This window comes from Choloepus didactylus, chromosome Y (genome assembly GCF_015220235.1).
Source record: "Choloepus didactylus isolate mChoDid1 chromosome Y, mChoDid1.pri, whole genome shotgun sequence".
Taxonomy (NCBI): domain Eukaryota; kingdom Metazoa; phylum Chordata; class Mammalia; order Pilosa; family Megalonychidae; genus Choloepus; species Choloepus didactylus.
The window spans coordinates 26,591,956-26,611,595 of record NC_051335.1 but is presented as its reverse complement, the minus strand read 5'-3'; the positions used below and the strand labels follow the sequence as shown (position 1 = coordinate 26,611,595).

At 37.1% G+C, this 19,640-nt stretch overlaps 1 long non-coding RNA gene across 4 annotated transcripts in view; it reads right to left on the bottom strand.

Moving 5' to 3' along the window:
- LOC119524301 overlaps positions 1-19,640 on the bottom strand; it is a 101,242-nt gene that overhangs the window by 22,601 nt on the left and 59,001 nt on the right. The gene's annotated exons all lie outside the window — the stretch shown is intronic.

Below are 19,640 nucleotides of genomic sequence, written 5' to 3'. Positions count from 1 at the left end.
GGATGACAGTGAGAGTAGCACAACAATGTGAATGTGATCAATGCCACAGAATTGTATGCTTGGGAGTGGCTGAGACTGGAAATTTTATTTTGGATATATATTATCATAATTTAGGGAAAAAAGGGGGAATCAAAAAAGACAGGATAATTAAACACAAACCATGATTCTGAATTGTATGCAATAATGGAGAAAAAAATCCCCAAAAGGACATTACTGAGGCAACTGAACTAATTGGAGTACAGACCATATGCTTTGTATCAATGTTAAATTTCAAAATACTTGATAATTGTATTTAATGTGGTTATATAAGTGAAAATCCTTGCTCTTAGGAAATATGCATGGAAGTATGAAGTGGTAAAGGAGCATGATGTGTGCAACCTTCTCTCAAATGTTTAGAAAATATGAATAGACAGAATGATATAACGAATGTGGCAAAATGTTAAAAGTTGGTAAATCTGGATATCTGGGTAGGGGGTATACTGGACTTCTCTATTATTTTTGCAACTTCCCTGTAAGTTTGAAGTTATTTCAAAATAAAGTTGTTTGTTGTTTTTTCATTTATAACAACAAGGGAAATGCTAAATGAAGGAAGAAACTTCTGAATTTTGGTAAGAGAGCACTGTGACATTTTAACTACTCAGTTAGCATTCCCTAATCCCCAATTTGGTGGCAATCTCGAAAATGGCAGCCCACATTCCAGGTGCAGTTTGCTGTTATTAGAGGAAACAATATGGACCTTATTCCCAAGGAATTTTGCTGTGTGTTTTTAACTGCCTGCTCAAGGGCCTGACTTTCTTCTAGTGGGCTAGGAGCTTTCTCAAGGTTAAGGCAGCCTTAAAGGCAAATGTACTAACCTCAGAAGCTGAGAGCAAGGGATAACATCAAGACTAGCAACAGACACAGAAAATCCTAGGAGGGAAAGGCTGCTAAAGGGACACTGAGGGGAATAAAGGCTTTGAAAAGCTTTCCAGTATACTAAGGATTTTACAAGGTCACACAATGCCCAGGGCTAGACAGATGCATGGTCTGAAAAGACCTGAGGGTAACCTAAGCTTTCACCTCTGAACTTTAGTTTCTCTGCACTGAAGGGTAAGGCAAAAGTTTCCATCCAACAAGACTGGATTAAAACATCATTACATTTCTGGGTTCAATAACAGTTTGAAACTGGCATACCAATGAATACAAAATGGAGTCCAGAAGGAGAGGAGAAAAAGAGGAAGAAAGAATGTTTGAAGAAATGATGGCTGAAAATTTCCCAAATTTGATAAAAAACATGAATCCACACATCCAAGCTCAGCAAACTCCAAGTAGGCTAAATTCAAAGATATCCACACTGAGATGTATTATAATCAAATAATAAAGACAAAGGAAATCTTGAAAATAACAACAGAGAAATATCTTGTCACATGCAATGTATCCTCAATAAGAGTAACAGCTAATCATGAGAAAACATGGGGACCAAAAGGCAGTGGAATAACATATTTAAAGTGCTCATAGATTTTACCTAAATACTCTGCTTTTTTTTTTTATGTATATTTTGGTGCTACTGCAAATGGCACTGTGTTTTTGTTACCACAAATTCAAATCGCTCATTGGTGGAATAAAAGGAAACAACTGACTTCTGTGTATTAACCATGTATCCAGTGATCTTGCTGAAGTAACTTATTAGCCAAGGAGATTCTTCTGAGGACTACTTGGGATTTTCTGCATAGACAATTGTGTCATCTGCAAAGGACAGTTTTAATTCTTCCTTCTCAAACTCTATACCATTTATATCCTTTCTGTTCCTAAACTGCACAAGCTAGGACTTCCATAATGATAATGAATAGGCATGGTAAAAGCTCACATCTCTGCTTTATCCAATCTTAGGAGAAGAACTGTCTAGTTTCTCCCCATTAAGTATGAAGTTAGCTGTAGGTTTTCTGTAGATGTACTTATGAAGCTTAGGAAGTTCCCATTCTAGTCCAACTTTGCTAAGAATGTTTATCGTGAACGGGTACTGAATTTTCACCATCAAGTGATAAGCACATATTTTTGTTGTCATTGTATTTATAGTATGGTAAATGACACAGACCGGTTTATAAATATTAAATGAGCCTTGCATTGCCATAATAAACTTCATGATATTATGGTATGATTTTTCTTATATTTCTGGATTTGACTTGCTAATATCTGTTGAGGGTTTTTAATCTATTTTCATGAGGGATATTGGTATATAGTCTGGATTTCAGTTACTAATAATGCATCAGTATTGATTCATTAATTGTGACATATACCATACTATTATAAGATTGAATAGGGGATACTGGGTGTGGAATATAAGGGAACACTCTGTACTATCATACCTATAGATCTAAAAAACTTCATAATTAAGTTGAATAAAACAAGTTTTGTTTTAATTAAGAGAATAGTGACATGCACCTCAAAAATTATTTCTACCATATAATCAGGTTACCACAACATTTTTATCTTTCATCTTTCTACATGGCAAAAATTACTTATTACAAATTCAATAAAGCAAATTTAATTAAGTTTATAACATGCTTGTGAGACCCACAGTGTGTGGCTTTTGGAAAAGCTGCCTTGTGATTTATTGCTATAAATACAGCTTAAACAGCACACACTCTCATTTCAAAAAGACTTTGGAAAAAAAATCATTAAAACAACCAAAAAATGGTTGAATAAGAACCCCGTGGAATATAAATTACAACTTTTTTGGAAGGGTAATATGGGGGGAACTATAATAAAAACAGCTCATAATGTTACCAAATTTTCCAAAGATGCCATTGTAGAGCCATCATACCAAAATAATCACACAAGGACACATGGATTAAGTTCTCATTGCACCATCATTTATGAGAAGGCAACCTAAATGCTTATGAATGGATAAACTGATAAACTATGGTATAATTATAGCCATGAATTTTCAGGTCAAACGAAAAGCCAAGTATTCTGTTGCACAGTCTGGAGTCCATAGATTAAATGCTAAAATTGATGATATTAGGAAGTTAAAATTGAATGACTTAGGCATACAAAGACAAAGGGTCCTTTTTAAGCCATGCAAAGACCCATGGTGATGCAGATCCTGTATGAATATGACAGTCACAATACACCCCATTAAAATTACTTACCACACTCAACCAGAGCAGTGTGCAGCAAAAGGAATGCAACAAAGCATAGGCCATGAGATACTGATATAGCTGCTACTGTTATGTTACATGCAATCTGGTTAAAATTATCCACATATTAATTTTAACATGTAATGGTTTTCTGTTACAAAGTCCAAACATAGACACACACTGGGATACCTTTTTGGGATACCCAGGAAAAAAGAATCTAATAGTAGAAGGGAAAATAAAAATTCATGTCAAATTGACATTCAAAATACACTAACAAATACGTGAATATGGAAACTTCTCTAATGAACTGCTGAATTAAGGAAAGTTGAAGTCAAGAGACATGAAAATGAGTAATCACTGACACAACTATTAATATAGAGAACCAAGAAACTCTGGTCATGAGCAAATACAAACCCAGGACAAGATGTAGGATCAGAAAAGATATTGAGGACCCTGCACTTCACGTTCACCTTGGGCTGATCTTCTTAACAGGAGGGCTAAATTCTGAAAGAGAGCACAAACCAAAGCAGAAGCATAGACTGTGAAAGGTGTTTTTTGTGTGTGTGTTGGCTTGTATGTTTTTGTTAGCTCCTGACACTCAACCTAATCTCTGTCTATCACTATGGGTATACAAACTTAAGGAACTAACAGCTCAGGGATGAAATTCCAGAGATAACATATCAAAATACTAACATATACACTGTGCAACAAAAGATTGCAAAACAAACAAAGATACAGGAAATAATGGCCTATCCAAAGGAACAAAATAAAAATCCAAAAACCATCAAAGAAGACCAAGAATTTGACATAAGGAACAAAGACTTTTAAAAACTTTCTGAATACATACAAGGAGATAAGGGAAAACAAACAGAAAGGACTCAAGATATCAATCAGGAAAACAATGAAAAAACAATATGAGAATCTCAATAAAGAAACAATTTTTAAAGGAACCAAACAAAAATACTGGAGTTGAGACCACAAAAACTGCAATGAAAAACTCCCCAGGGGGTTTCAATAGCAGATTGGAACTAACAGAAGAAAAATCCACTGATCTCAAAGATAAGACACTTGAAATGATTCAGGCTGAGGAGCACAAAGAAAAAAAGAATAATAATAAAAAAAGAGCCAAAGAAACCTCTGGGACACCATCAAGTGTACCAATAAACACATTATGGGAGACCCAAGAGGACAACAAAAAAAGGGGAAGAGGAATATTCAAAGAAATAATAGCAGAAAACTTCTGAAATTTAATGAAAAATATTAATATGAACATTAAAGAATGATAAGCTCAGGGAGAATCATGCCCAGAATACAGCAGTCAAACGGTGCAATGCCTAGGATGACAATTCTGAAAGCAGCAAGACAACAGGAACGTAGTAAGTACAAGGGACTCCCAATAATATTAGGAGCCAATTAATCATAAGAAAACATGGAGGCAAGATGGCAGTGGGATAAAATACTTAAAGTGTTGAAAGAAAACATTATCAACCAAGAATTTTATAACCTCTTTCAAAAATGAGGGAGAGATTAAGACATTCCCAGATGAACAAAAACTGAGTTCATCACAACTAGATTGGCACCACAAGCAATGCTAAAGGGAATCATTCAGACTGAAAGGAAAGGGCTCTAGACAGTGGATCAAAGCAGCATGAAGAAAGACCTCCAGTAAAGTAACTATATGGGTAATTATAGTACAGTACAGTACAGCACTACTGTATTACATTTTTGGTATTTAACTCAACTTTTCATTTCTTACAGTTTCTAAAAAGGAAATGCATAAAAAGTAATTATTTTTTCTATAGTTTTTGATGTACAATGTATAAAAATATAAATTGTGACAAGAACAAAAAAGGAGGGACAGAAGGGTACTGAAACAACGTATAAGTATGCTATGGAATACAAGATGGTATCAAATCAAAAGTGATTGTTATACAGGAAAATTATTATTGCTATGGTCCCTAGACTGTAAGTTCTTACAGCAGTCAAATCTATTCCTGAATTGTAATGGCCAACTCCAAACTCTGAGATGTTGATCCCTTGGTGTATAACCTGATTTGTCTCTGGAACTCTGGGTATCTGTGTGACACCTCAAATGCAGAGCTAAAGCTCGACAGATATGAATGTTAGTATTAATGCACACAGCAACTGTTAAAAAAAAAAGCTGAAACAGAGCCCAGACCTCAATCAGATATGAATGAAGCAGATCTGGTTAAGACTAGGGCAAACTGCGCCAAAGGGTAAAGGTTGAAACTGACTGTGTGTTAAAACTTCAATTTCCATGTGAGACCCAGGGAAGAAACGTTTATTTGGTGTAGGACATATATTTTCTAAACAATGTAACTCCTACAATCAGTTTGTTCAAACACCACAATTACATGGAACTTTGACTAGGACGTGAGATACGGTAGGTCTGTACAGGTTAGAGCGAAATGGCAACACATTCCAAAGTCATTTGGGCAGAGAATAAAAATATATATTTGGGGCCCCACTGTGGAGATGGGGAGGATGCGGATGTGTTGGACTTCCTCACCTAGATGGTTGCTGATGTTCTCACAAACACTGGGGACTGACAGATTGACATGCTGAGCCCTCTGTCTTGGGGCTTGACCCTATGAAGCTTGTTACCGCAAAGGAGAGGCTAAACCTGCTTATAATTGTGCCTAAGAGTCTCCCAAGTGAAGACGGTTGCTGCAAAGGAGAGGCTAGGCCTCCCTATATTTGTGCCTAAGAGTCTCCTCCTGAATGCCTCTTTGTTGCTCAGATGTGGCCCTCTCTCTCTGGCTAAGCCAACTTGAAAGGTGAAATCACTGCCCTCCCCCCTACGTGGGATCAGACACCCAGGGGAGTGAATCTCCCTGGCAACGTGGAATATGACTCCCAGGGAGGAATGTAGACCCGGCATCGTGGGACGGAGAACATCTTCTTGACCAAAAGGGGGATGTGAAAGGAAATGAAATAAGCTTCAGTGGCAGAGAGATTCCAAAAGGAGCCGAGAGATCACTCTGGTGGGCACTCTTACGCACACTTTAGACAACCCTTTTTAGGTTCTAAAGAATTGGGGTAGCTGGTGGTGGATACCTGAAACTATCAAACTACAACCCAGAACCCATGAATCTCGAAGACAGTTGTATAAAAATGTAGCTTATGAGGGGTGACAATGGGGTTGGGAAAGCCATAAGGACCACACTCCACTTTGTCTAGTTTATGGATGGATGTGTAGAAAAGTAGGGGAAGGAAACAAACAGACAAAGGTACCCAGTGTTCTTTTTTACTTCAATTGCTCTTTTTCACTCTAATTATTATTCTTGTTATTTTTGTGTGTGTGCTAATGAAGGTGTCCGGGATTGATTTAAGTGATGAATGTACAACTATGTAATGGTACTGTAAACAATCGAAAGTACAATTTGTTTTGTATGACTGCGTGGTATGTGAATATATCTCAATAAAATGATGATTAAAAAAAAAAATCTAAAAAAAAAAAAAAAAAAAAAAAGTCTCCCAAGTGCCTCTTTGTTGCCCAGATTTGGCCCCCTCTCTCTAAATAAGCCACCTTGGCAGGTAATCTCATTGGCTTCCACCCTACATGGGAACTGACTCCTGGGGTGTAAATCTCCCTAGCAATGCAGGATATGACTCCCGGGGATGAATCTGGACCTGGCATCATGGGACTGAGGACATCTTCTTGACCAAAAGGGGGATGCAAAATGAAATGAAATAAAGTTTCAGTGGCTGAGAGATTTCAAATAGAGTCGAGAGGTCACTCTGGTGGACATTCTTATGCACTATATAGATAACACCTCTTAGGTTTTAATGTATTGGAATAGCTTGAAGTAAATACATAAAAATATCAAACTCCAACCCAGTAGACTGGACTCCTGTAGACGACTGTATGACAATGTAGATTACAAGGGGTGACAGTGTGATTATAAAAACTTGTGGATCACATTCCCTTTATCTAGTGTATGGATGAAGAGTAGAAAAATGGGGACAAAAACTGAATGAAAAATAGGGTGGGATGTGGGTATGATTTGGGTGTTCTTGTTTACTTTTTTTTTTTTATTATTCTGATTCTTTCTGATGTAAGGAAAATGTTCAGAAATAGATTGTGCTAATGAATGCATAACTATATGATGGTGCTGTGAACAGTGGATTGTACACCATGGATGACTGTATGGTATGTGAATATATTTCAATAAAACTGAATTCAATTTTTAAAAAAAAATTGAGGGCAAGTTTAAAATATTTTCTGAGAAACAGACACAGAGAGTTTGTGAACAAGAGATCTGCTCTACAAGAAATATTAAAGTGAGCACTACAGGCAGACAGGAAAAGACAGAAGAGAGAGGTTTGGAGAGAAGTGTAGAAATGGAGATTAACATTAAGGATAAAAAGAGAAAAGAATAAGATATGACATGTAAAATCCAAAAGATAAAATGGTAGAAGTACTACCTTTAAAAGTTAAGAATACAGGTAATCAAGCGATAGAAAGAGGGTAGAGTTTGGGCATCTGATGCTGAAGGAGTACAGAATGCTCAACAGGACAGATTGTAAAGATCCAGAAATAGATAGCACAATATTGTCTGATGGTAGCACAACACTGTAAGTGTAATGAACAAAGCTCAGTGGGAGTACAGTTGAAAGAGGATGGCTAGGGGCATGTATGACAACAGAAAGATAGAGGATAAAAACTGGGGTGTATAACTTAGTAAAACCTATAGTGGATAATGATGGTGATTAAATGTATAAAAATGAGAAAAGTTTTTACATGTGGGAGAACAAATGAATGTCACCATTACAAGGTGTTGAAAATGGGATCGTATACGGAAAAAATACAATCAATGCAAACTAGGGTCTATTGTTAACAGTAACACTGTAATATTCTTCCATTAATTGTAACAAAGACAATATAACAAAGCTAAATGTCAATAAGAGAGGGATATAAGGGGTCATTGTGTTTGTCTCTCCTTTTGTTTTATTTTTTATTATTCTTTTTTGCCTTCTTCTTTCTCTGTGGATGGAATGGAAATGTTCTCATATAGACTGTGACGGTGAATGCATAACTATGTGATTAGACTGGGAGGCATTGATTGTACACTTAGGATGGTTTGTATGTCGTGTGAATAAAACTGTTCTAAAAATAAAGAGAAAGATACAAGTGCTGGAGAAGATGTGGAGAGATATACCTACTCACTGTTGGTAGGGAAGTAGAGTGGTGTAGCCCCTTTGGAGGGCAATGTGGTGGTTCCACAGGAGGCTAGGTGTAGGGCTGCCATATGATCCTGTAACCACGTTATGTGGTGTGTACTTGGAAATACTGAAATCAGGGGCAGATGTAGACATTTGCACACTGATGGTTATAGTAGCACTATTCACAATTTGCAATGGACGGAGGTGGCCTAAGGGTACATCGATGGATGAAGAGGGGCAAACTGTGCCATATACATACAATGGAATATTGAGCAGTTGCAAAAAAGACTAAAGTTGCAGAATGAATTTTAAGGACATTATGTTAAGTAAGAAGGGACAAATATTGTCAGGCCTCACTAAGATACTATCACTAAGATACTAACTATAATGACCAAACGCTGAGAATTGAATTTGAGAGCACAGGTTATCTGGGGATAGAATGGGGGACAGAGATTGAGCAATCAATGAATAAGGAGTATGGAATGTTCAATAAGGCTTATTGTAAAGGTTCCTAGACTGCAAGCTCTTACAGCAGTCACATCTTTTCCTGAGTTTTGGCTGTTGTTTCTAAATGCTGAGATGCATACCCAGGAAATTTGGGTATCTGTGTAACACCTGAGACCCAGAATGAGAACTGCAATTCTCAATGTTAGCATTACTCCACACAGCAACTGTTAAAAACTAAAAAAAGAAATAAGACAACAATTACAGATATCAATGAAATGGACTTGGTTAAGGCTAAGATAAATTAAAATACAGGGTAAAGGATGATTTTGACTGTATTTTAAAACTCCAACTTTGTGGAGATCAAAAGAGAGGTTTATCTGGTACAAAATGTTTTCTGTAGCACACTATATAATTTAACTTGACCGGGCAGTTTGTTTAAACAATGAAATACATGGAACCTAGAATTGGGCGTGAGTTCTGATCATGATGATGTAGTGACAGTTGGCCTTAAGAGCTAGCCTCTAAGGTTGAACTTAATGTAATTACTCAGTTAATATCCTTTGTTAACTGAAATTTGAACTTTGTTTTTGGAGAACTGGTGTTATTTAACTAAACTGTGGTAAGTGAACTTTGTGCATATTGGTTGGATCTGAGCAAAGCAAGGACACCTCTGTTTTCTAAAAAATTGGGTAGGCGATTGTTGGTAGAGCTGCTTGTGGCTAGGTTGTTGGCAAAATGTGCTACCCGTACCCATATTATAACATTTGCCTTCCTTTACATTGTTCCCAGTGTCCATCCAGTCTAAGTCTGTGCTAAATGAGCTTCAAGTTTTCCCTTATTCACTATATTCATAGAATTTTTTTTTGGAATGAACTTTCTGATGTTGATAAAGACTTAAGCACCTAATGAAAACTTTTTCACATATATCACATTTGCAAGGTAACTCCCTATTAAGGACTTGTGAATGTTGAATAAGACCTGAATTTGACTGAAGCATTTCTCATATTCTTTACATTTATATGGTTTCTCCCCTGTGTGGATTCTCTGACGTATAATCAAGATATGACTTGCCACTGAAAGCTCTCTCACATTCTTTACACTTACAGGGTTTGTTTCCCAAGTGGATTATCTGATGGAGAAGTAGGCTGGAACTGACATTAAAACCCTTATCACATCCTTCACTGGTGTGAATTATCTGATGATGGTTAAGGTGTGTGCTTGCATTAAAGGCTTTCTCAATTATTGCGTTTGTAAGGTCGACCTCAGGAATGGATTCTCAGATGCAGAATCAGGCTGGAGCTCACACTGAAGGCTCTTCCACACTCACCACACTCATATGGTTTCTTTCCAGTATGAATCCTCCAATGCTTAATGAGGCCAGATTTCTGCATGAAAACTTTTCCCACATTCATCATATTTAAATTGTTTTTTCCCTTTAGAACTGTTCGACTTTTCACAGTTTCTCTTGTATTTATATGCTTCTCTACTGTCAGGTCTCTGGGCACTGACTCCCTCCACTGAATCTTTCAAGTATCTCCACTTGGGATTTTATTTGTTCAGAAATTTTCTGCTGTACAGTCAACTCCCTGTTGTCAATCTTGGGCCTGCCATCCTTCTCCTGGAAGGAGTGTTCGAACTATAGAGATTCCCTTTTTGACCAGGTTGCTGAGGAAAGGAACTTGAAATGTGATGACTCCTGTACTGTTGATAGGTTCTCTTTCAGGCGCACTTTCTGTATACTAAAAAGAACCTGTTCTCTTGGCTCATACAGCTCTCCCTCTAAACCCTCAAGTGCAGACACTGCCTCCTCCCCATTTTCTGGATGCTGCTCAGTGCACCCAGGCCTGGAGATCCTCAGGCAGGATTGTCATGAACTGCTCCAGCAACAGTATTTCTAGGATCTGCTCCATGGTGTGGATCTCTGGCTTTAGCCGCTATCGGAAGAGCTCCTGGGCTGACTCAGAGCTTCACAGGACCCAGGTGCCTCTTGGTAGCAAAACTCTCTGAAACACTGGCAAAAGATCTCCCTGGCATAGGGTTTCTTCCTTTGAAAGCTAGATTCTTGACTCCACATATGTTCATCTTCTTCCCTCTTTGGGATTAGAAGCCTCACAGACTCCTGGGGAACCTGGAGGGACAATGCTGCAGCTTTTCTTGGCTTCATGGCCTTCATGGTCTTCCCTTAAAATTCTTTCCAGCATGTAAAGGAAGTAGGCAACCCTTCCATGATGACCAAAACAACCTAGTTGCCATGGATTGTCTCCGTGTTGAGTTTTCATTGAGGCTTCGTTATATAGACATAATTGATTAATTCACTGCCCATGTGGTTCACCTCAATTTCCAGCTGCCACCCTCCTTGTAACAATTTACTCTTAAACGACCAATAGGTTCAAGAAGAAATCACAAAGGAAATTAGAAAATATCTTGAGGCAAATGAAAACAAAAACACAACATTTATCAAACCTTACAGTTTCCAGCAAAGGTAGTGCTGAGAGGAAAATTTATAGATACTAATGCTTATATGAAAAAAAGAAAAAAGATCTCAAATCAGAGATTTAACCTCACAACTAGAGGATCTAGAAAGAGTAAACTAAACTCAAAGCAAGCACAAGGAAGTAAATAACAAAGATTATGGTGGAGATAAATGAAACAAATAATTTTAAAAAGCAATAGAAAGAAACAATGAAACCAAAAAAGGTTCAATAAAAATCAACCAACCTTTAGCTAGATGGAAAACAAAAAAGACGGTGCAAATAACTAATACCAGAAATGAAAGTGGGGACATTACTACTGACCCCTACAAATATGAAAATGATTATATGAAGATAGTTGAATAACTGTACACCAAGAAATTAGATAACCTAGATGAAATAGGCAAGTTCCAAGAAATGCACAAACAACCTACACTGACTCAAGAAGAAATAGATCTAAACAGATCATTAACAAATAGAGATTGAATTAGTAATCAAACACTTCCCACCAAAGAGCCCAGGACCAGATGGCCTCATTGGTTAATTTTACAAAACATTCCAAGAGAATCAACAACAGCCCTGCTAAAACCCTTCCAAAATATTAATGAAGAGGGAATATGTCTAACTCATTCCATGAGGCCAACATCACCCTAATACCAGACAGATAACGAGAACAAAAGAACGGAAAATTACAGATCAATAATCCCTATGAATATAGAGGAAAAAAATGTTAAGAAATTACTAACAAACAGAATTACACACAATGATGAAGCTGGATTTATCCCAGGTATGCAAGGTAGTTCAACATAAGAAAATTAATTAATGGAATACACCAAATTACTAGAACAAAAGAAAACCAAATAACAATCTCAACTGATGCAGAAAAGGCATTTAAAAAATTAAACACCCCTTATGAACCACATACTTAGAAAAGTAGGAATACAAGGAAATTTCCTCAACACAATAAAGGACAAATATGAAAAACCCATTGATAACATCATACTTGATGGTGAAAGACTCAAGGTTTTCCCTCTAAGATCGGGAAAAGTCAAGGATGCCCATTGTCACCATTGTTATTCACCACAGTACTGGAAGTTCTAGTCTGAGCAATTAGGTAAAAAGAAAGAAAAGGCATCCAAATTTGAAAGGAAGAAATAAAACTGTCCTGTTTACAGCTGACATGATCCTATATATAGAAAGAGCATCCTGAAAAATCCATGACAAAACTATTAGATCTAACAAGCTCAGCAAGGTAGCAGGGTACAAGATCAACGTGTGAAAATCCGTAGTATTTCCTACACTAGTAATGAACACTATGAAGAGGGCATCATGAAAAAAACTTCCATTTACAATAGAAACTAGTGGAAGAAACTAATGGAAACAAATATCTGAATAAATTTAACCAAGAATGCAATGGACTTAAACACAGAAAACTAAAAAACATTGCTAAAAGAAATGAAAACAACAACAATAAAATTAAAAGACATTCCATGTTCATGGATTGGAAGACTAAATTTTGTTAAAATATTAATTCTACCCAAAATGGTTCTATAGAGTCAACAAAATCCCAATCAAAATTCCAACAGCCTTCTTTGCATAAATGGAAAAACCAATCATTAAATTTATATGGAAGGGTAAGAGGCCCTGAATAGCCAAAGCTATCTTGAAGAAGAGAACACAAGACTCACATTTCCTAATTTTAAAACGTATTACTAAGATACAGTAATCAAAACAGCACGGTAGTAGAACAAGGACAGAGTGAGAATTCAGATATAAACCCTAACATGTATGACCAGTTGATTTTTTTTTTTTTTTTGGTAGTTCATGGTTTATTTATTTATTTTTTATTCAGCAAATATTTATTTGAGGAAGTACAGAAAAGTGGTTAAGAGCATGGACTGGGTAATCAAAATTCCAGTTCTGAATGTGGCTCAGCAACTTCCTAGTGAGGCTAGGGAGTACCTTAACCTCTCTGTGTGCTTTGGTTTCCTCCTGTGATATGCAGGAATAATAGTATATCTCTCATAGTATTATTGTAAAGATTATATAAGCAGTACTTGACAAAAAATGCATGCTCAATACATGTTGGTTATTAGGTATTTTTACAATACAGTGCCACTGGGGGAAGAGAATTCAGATAGGTTGATGCTTCAGTTTTCACATAAAATAAAACATCTGGTGCCTAGAATAGTTCATCTTAAAACTTTCAAAGGTGTCACATATTCAATTGTTGCTCTTAGACAACAAAGCAATGCATTATAAAGACTTTATTCACAATTAATTCTACAATCTTGTTTTCAACTTTCCATTTTGAAACGTACTCAAACTTACGAAAAAGCTACAAGAAAACTATAAGAACCACTATACGTGCTTTACTGAGATTCCCCAGTTTTTAACCTTTTCCAATTTTGCTTTATCATTCTCTCTACATGTTCGTATGTATCTAGATATTTATGTATCCATATATATATATATATATAAATATACAATTTTTTGTAAACTGAGAATAAGATGCAGATACAATACACCAAAATGCACTCTCCCACATAACTATAATACAACCATTAAAATCAGGAAGCTAACATTAATACAATCCTACCATCTACTCCACAAACCCCAAGAAAATTTCACCAATTGTTGAAATGCCTTTCATAGCAAAATGATCCAATCTAGGATCACACATTGTATTTAGCTGTCATGTCTCTTTACCCACCTTCAATCTGGAACAATACCTCAATCTTTCATTGTCTTACATGATCTTGCTATTTTTGAAGAGCACTGGCAAGTTACTATTTTGTAGAATGTTCCTCAATTTGGTTTTGTCTGATGTTTTCCCATGGCTAGATGTTGGTTATGAATTTTCAGCAGAAATACTAGAGAAGTTATAGTCTGTTTTCAGTGCATCTGGAGGCCAGCCAGGACAACCCTTTTTTCTTTTTCCTTTAACCTCTGTTTCTTTGAGTTTGCTGCCAGCATCTGAATGGGCAGTGGTGTCATTAGTTGAATCCTGTAACACTGGTAACTCTGAAATAATCATTGCTAGAGAGGTCATCCCACAGTAAAATAAAGGAATGAAGTATTGTACAACTCAAAACTTTTAAAATAACCTCAAAGGCAATCTAGCAATACAGACTTCTCCATTAGATTTGGGGCCAAAATGTTTCCTAAGATCTTCTCCAAGGTCTTTCCCAAGATTTGTTTATATAAAGCATTTCTCCATATATTGTTTGAACAAAGGTTTCCACTGCTCAATTGCGCATACAGGCGCTGCCGGCCATCGATCCAGTTTCTCCCCCAAAGTCTCCAGCATGTGACTCCTGACGTGGGGGGTTTCTTATGGGGTAGATCTCAGGGGTTCGAGAGTGGGGGCTGCACCTTCAAGGAAGTTACAATCGTAACCCACCATCTGGTGGCATTTTCTACACGCCCAGACAGTTGATTTTTGACGTAAGTGCCAAGTCCATTCTATGTGGAACAAATACTCTCTTCAACAGACGGTGTTGGGAAAACCGGATATTCATATGTAAAAGAAAGAAGGTGGACTTCTACCTCACATCATATAAAAAAAGTAACTCAAAATGGATCAGACCTAAATATAAAAACCAAAAATATAAAAGTCTTAGAAGAAAACACAGGAAAGCATCTTCCAGATCTCCTTTTAGGCAATGGCTTTTTAGACTTTACACCAAAAACATAAGCAACAAAATAAAACATAAGATAAAGAGACCTCATCATGAAAGTAAAAACACAACCTACAGATTGGGTGAATATATTTGGAAAGCACATATCCATTAAGGATTTATTATGCAGAGTATATAATGAAATCCTACGATTCAACAACAAAAAGACAACCCAATTTATAAATGGTCAACAGACTTGAGTAGACATTTCTCCAAGAAAGATATACAAGTGGCCAAAAAGTACATGAAAACATACTCAATATCATTAGCATTTAGGGAAATGCAAATCAAAACCACACTGAGATACCATTTCACACTCACTAGAATGACAACTATTAAAAAAAAAATGGAAAATAAGTGTTGGAGAGGATATATACAATAAGAACACCCATTCATTGCTGATGGGAATGTTAAATAGTGAGGCAGCTGTGGGAAACAATACGGTGGTTCCTCAGAAAGCTAAATATAAAATACCATACAACCTAGAAACCCCATTTCTATGTTTATACCCAAAAGAATTGAAAGCATGGACCCGAACAGATATTTGCAAACTAATATTCATAACAGCATTATTTACCATTGCCAAAAGATGGAAGGAACCCAAGTGTCCATCAACAGATGAATGGCTAAACAAAATGTGGTATATGATGGAATATGGCATGTACATAAAATGCAGTATTATTCAGCTGTAAAAAGGAATCAGGTCCTGATACATGAAACATGGATATTCGGCAAAACCATCTTTCAAAAATGAGAGAGATTAAGATATTTCCATATAAACAGAAGCTCAGGGAGTTCATCGTTACTAGACCAGCCCTGCAAGAGATGTTAAAAAGAGTTCTGTAGGTTGAAAGGAAAGAACAGGTTCAGGCCACAAGAAAAAATAAAGGTCTCTGGTAAGAATAATGTCATGGGTAAATATAAATGTCAGTACTATTGTACTTTTGGTTTGCAACTCCACTTTTTACTTCCTACAGGATCTAAAAGGTAAATACATAAAATGTAATGAGAAATTAGTGGTTTTGGACTCATAATGACATTGAGACAAGTACATAAAGGTAGGGGGACAGAGAGGTGTAATGCCTAGATTGTATAAATAATGCTGTTTACACTTAACACCTTGAGTCTGGGATTTTAATACTTGCTAAGCAAAGAATGACTACGTGACCATTTTGCTTCTGGGGGAAAGAGTGCACTCTGGGTGACACCCCTAAACCCCATCTCAGGGGAGGCAGAGAGCATAAGGAAGCCTTTGTGGGGATTTTTCCAAACTCTACCTGTATCTTTTCCCTTATGCTATCTTTTAAAATACTGTGTACCCTTAATAAAACTTAGCCACCATGAATACAACTATATTTTGAGTCCCATGACCTTCTAGGGAATCTGATTTACCATCTATTTATTGCTGGTAAGCTGCCAGATTATACAGGCAATCTTCATTTTCCTCCAAGTTTGAAAATGCATTTTCAAGATTACAATTAAATATAGTACATATTTACATTATAACAATTAGATTTTTCAGGTTATAATTCTTACTGTCACATTTTATCTCTGGCAAACAACTGTCAATAAATAATATTACATGTACAGAACACAAAGCCACAGATTAGTTATTATGTCTATATTATATAATCACAAAGTGTCAAACTGGTTTATAAAAAACCAATGTGTTTTCCTAGCTAGGCAAGGTAATTTTTTGAGGGTAACTTTTTCTTCTGCTTTAGTTATACAGAAGTCCTTTTTACATATTAAGCCATTATTCTCAGCTGAAATATGTATTTTATCTCTTATTTTCAGTCAATGCCATTACTATCAACAGTTCCAAGGTACTAAAGTCAGGCACCAATATTTTATCAGACCATCAATTACAAACACTTCACTCAACCCTCTCTACTTGGATGCCTTCAAGGAGTTTAAAAATCCTTTGGTGGCTCACTATAGCTAACCACACAGAATTGATTACCAACAATTGTGCATCAAGACCAAAGCAAAGCATATACATACAGCTATATTTAAAATGACAATGTTAATTCTCTAGGTACAATTAGAAAATGAGGGAGGTTGTCTTAACAAAAAAATAACCATTGATTTTTATTACCTTACTCCCTTCTTTAATAGTTGCAAATGCATATTTTTCCTCATGTCTACTGCCAGAAACATGTCCAGATCATCAATATTTTTGTTAGGCTCTTTTATGTGGGAAAATACGACGATTCCTGGATTTGAGAGAATAATTCTATGACTAAGAATTATTGTTGGTAGGAAAATGGTCAGCTGTGCAAAGGATAAATTGCAAGGACGTTTATCATAGTTGACATAATGGGAGGTTACGTAATTTCCAAGATGTCAATTCTAAATTTACCACAAGAAATACATCCAACAATGTAACCAGAATACTTGTTTCTACAAGAGTTTTAGTTGTAACAATGATTAGGTTACTGCTGACATGTAATCCAAAGAAACCAAGAACATAAGATATTCTACAATGTAACAGTCCCTCAAACCAAAGAATTGTCCTGCATTCCATGGAACCTTAAAATGTAACAGTAGACCAACTATGAATATAAATAAGTAGTACTTTTGTAGAGAACCACTGTTCTAAAGACAAATAAGATCTGATGAGGTTCTTAAAGCTTCCTTAAATCCCTCACTATTGCTGAAAAGATTGGCCAAGCTTCTACAGTCAGATTCTTGTGAAATACCATATTACTAAATTGCTACATGTATAGTTTCACAAACCCCCACCTTACTTGACCTACCTAAAATAAATTGCTATTGCATGTAACAAAAACCCCACATATTTTTTTAAGAATGGGGTTGGACAGGACAGATCATACAACAAAATGTGGTATATTCTGAAGTGTTCATGAGTTCCCAGTGTAGAGCACTGAGAAAGTCATTGACAGTCCAAAATGAAGACTAATAATTGTTACATTCCTTTCCCTTTGGACTCTTGGAAAATAGACCCCAAACCAACAAAAGGTGAGGTATGCGGTAGCTACAGGCAATTAAAAAAGGATAACAGAATGTAAGCGATATGTGAAAACTGCCTCAAGTGGCTAGGCAGTAACTACTGAAAAACAAAATAGGGTGGTATACAGTGTGGTAAAACAGAAGGCCATTCTTTAAATAAGTCCACCACTATTTGGGCTCAGCAGGAATTTAGACCTAGTTTAACATTAAGGAGAAACTGCAAATCTAGGTTTTTACACAAAAACTTTTCCATTAAAAACTGTGACCCTGTTTTAAACATTGCCCAAGGGAAACTGTATACTGTGCAGGTTGCAACAAAATGTTCAGTTTTCAACAAAAGATTACAAAACAGGAGGTGGGGCAAGATGGCGGAGTGGTGAGGAGCAGAATTTCGTCTCTCCCCTACAGCAGCTGGCAATTACCCAAGAACTATATGAAACAGTGTTTTCGGGGTCTCCAGTAACCAGTCACACATTGGACACAAGTTTGGAATTGGAGGAAAAGCGGAGATCGCAGCGAACATTGTAAGTTTCCCGGACCAGGGGTCTGGCGCCCCTCCCCACCCAGACCTCACAGACTGTCTTGCTGCCGGCTCCCTGAAAGGGGGGAGAAAAAAAAACCAAAAAACAGCAATCTGCTGAGGGCAAGAAGGGAGGCTCAAACCAGCTTCAACTGCAGAATTAATTAACAAATTAATTAACTAACTTTGGGAGCTGGGGTGCTAAAGAAGGGCTGGGCTCCAAGAAGTGGGGGCACCTAAAAGCGGGCACCCATTCCCAGACTCCAAAAAAGCCATTTTTTTTTCCCTTACATTTTGTCCCTTCTGGCTTCTCACTGATCCCTTATCTTTTTGCATTTCAGTAGCCCCTGGCAGGGGTGGAACTGAAGCGGTTGGAGAGTAATTATCAGACAATAGCCCAAAGCATATCTTTAAATGCTCTATTCTGACACTGACAAAACTTCCAGGCTGGGGAAAAACATTTAAAAGAGACTTTTTTTTTTTTTTTCCTTTTTTCTTTTTCTTGATTTCTTTTCTACTTTTTTTTTTTTAAATCTAAAAGTAATAAATGTGGTTATTTTCTATCGGAAAGCCCAGGTTGAGGGACTAGGCTGGGCTTGAGGGGAGACAGAGTACCTACAGTGTCTTTGAATTCAGTATTCACTACTGAAGGCCTCCACCCCCATCTTTAATTGGCAACTCAGGCTGACCAAGGAATCTACCTGGAGAGGCCCCAAAGAGGAGAGGGGAGAAGGGAATAGTGCCCCTGAGAGACAACTGGAATTCTGAGGATTGGGAGAGTGGAGGGGGGCCCAGCTCAACTGGCAGTCCTCCTTCTGGGAATTCAGACTCCAGGGGCTGGAATTCAGATTCCAGCTTCAGTCAGCCACACCCCTGACGGGCTCAGAGTCACCAGGAGAACTAACCGCTCCATACCTCCTTACACTGGTGGGGGAGCTGCGGGCTGGCCAGCGCCACCTGCTGGACAGGAGAAGAAAAGTACCAATTCTAAAGGCCTCATAGGAGGGTCTCATTCTCAGGAAAACTCCATACCCTCCCAGTGAGACCTGGGCCTCACTAGACTGGGAAAATCTGACTAGGGTCGACCACATCTGAGGATACCCACTCACAAAAAGGTTACATAGAGGCAGAGCAAGAAACAGAAAAAACAAGAGGGGAAAAATTCTGATCAACTAAATAGAACCTAAGTTAGAGGTCTAGAATAAGTTGAACTGAATAACAGAGGCCAGAAAACAAAGCCAAC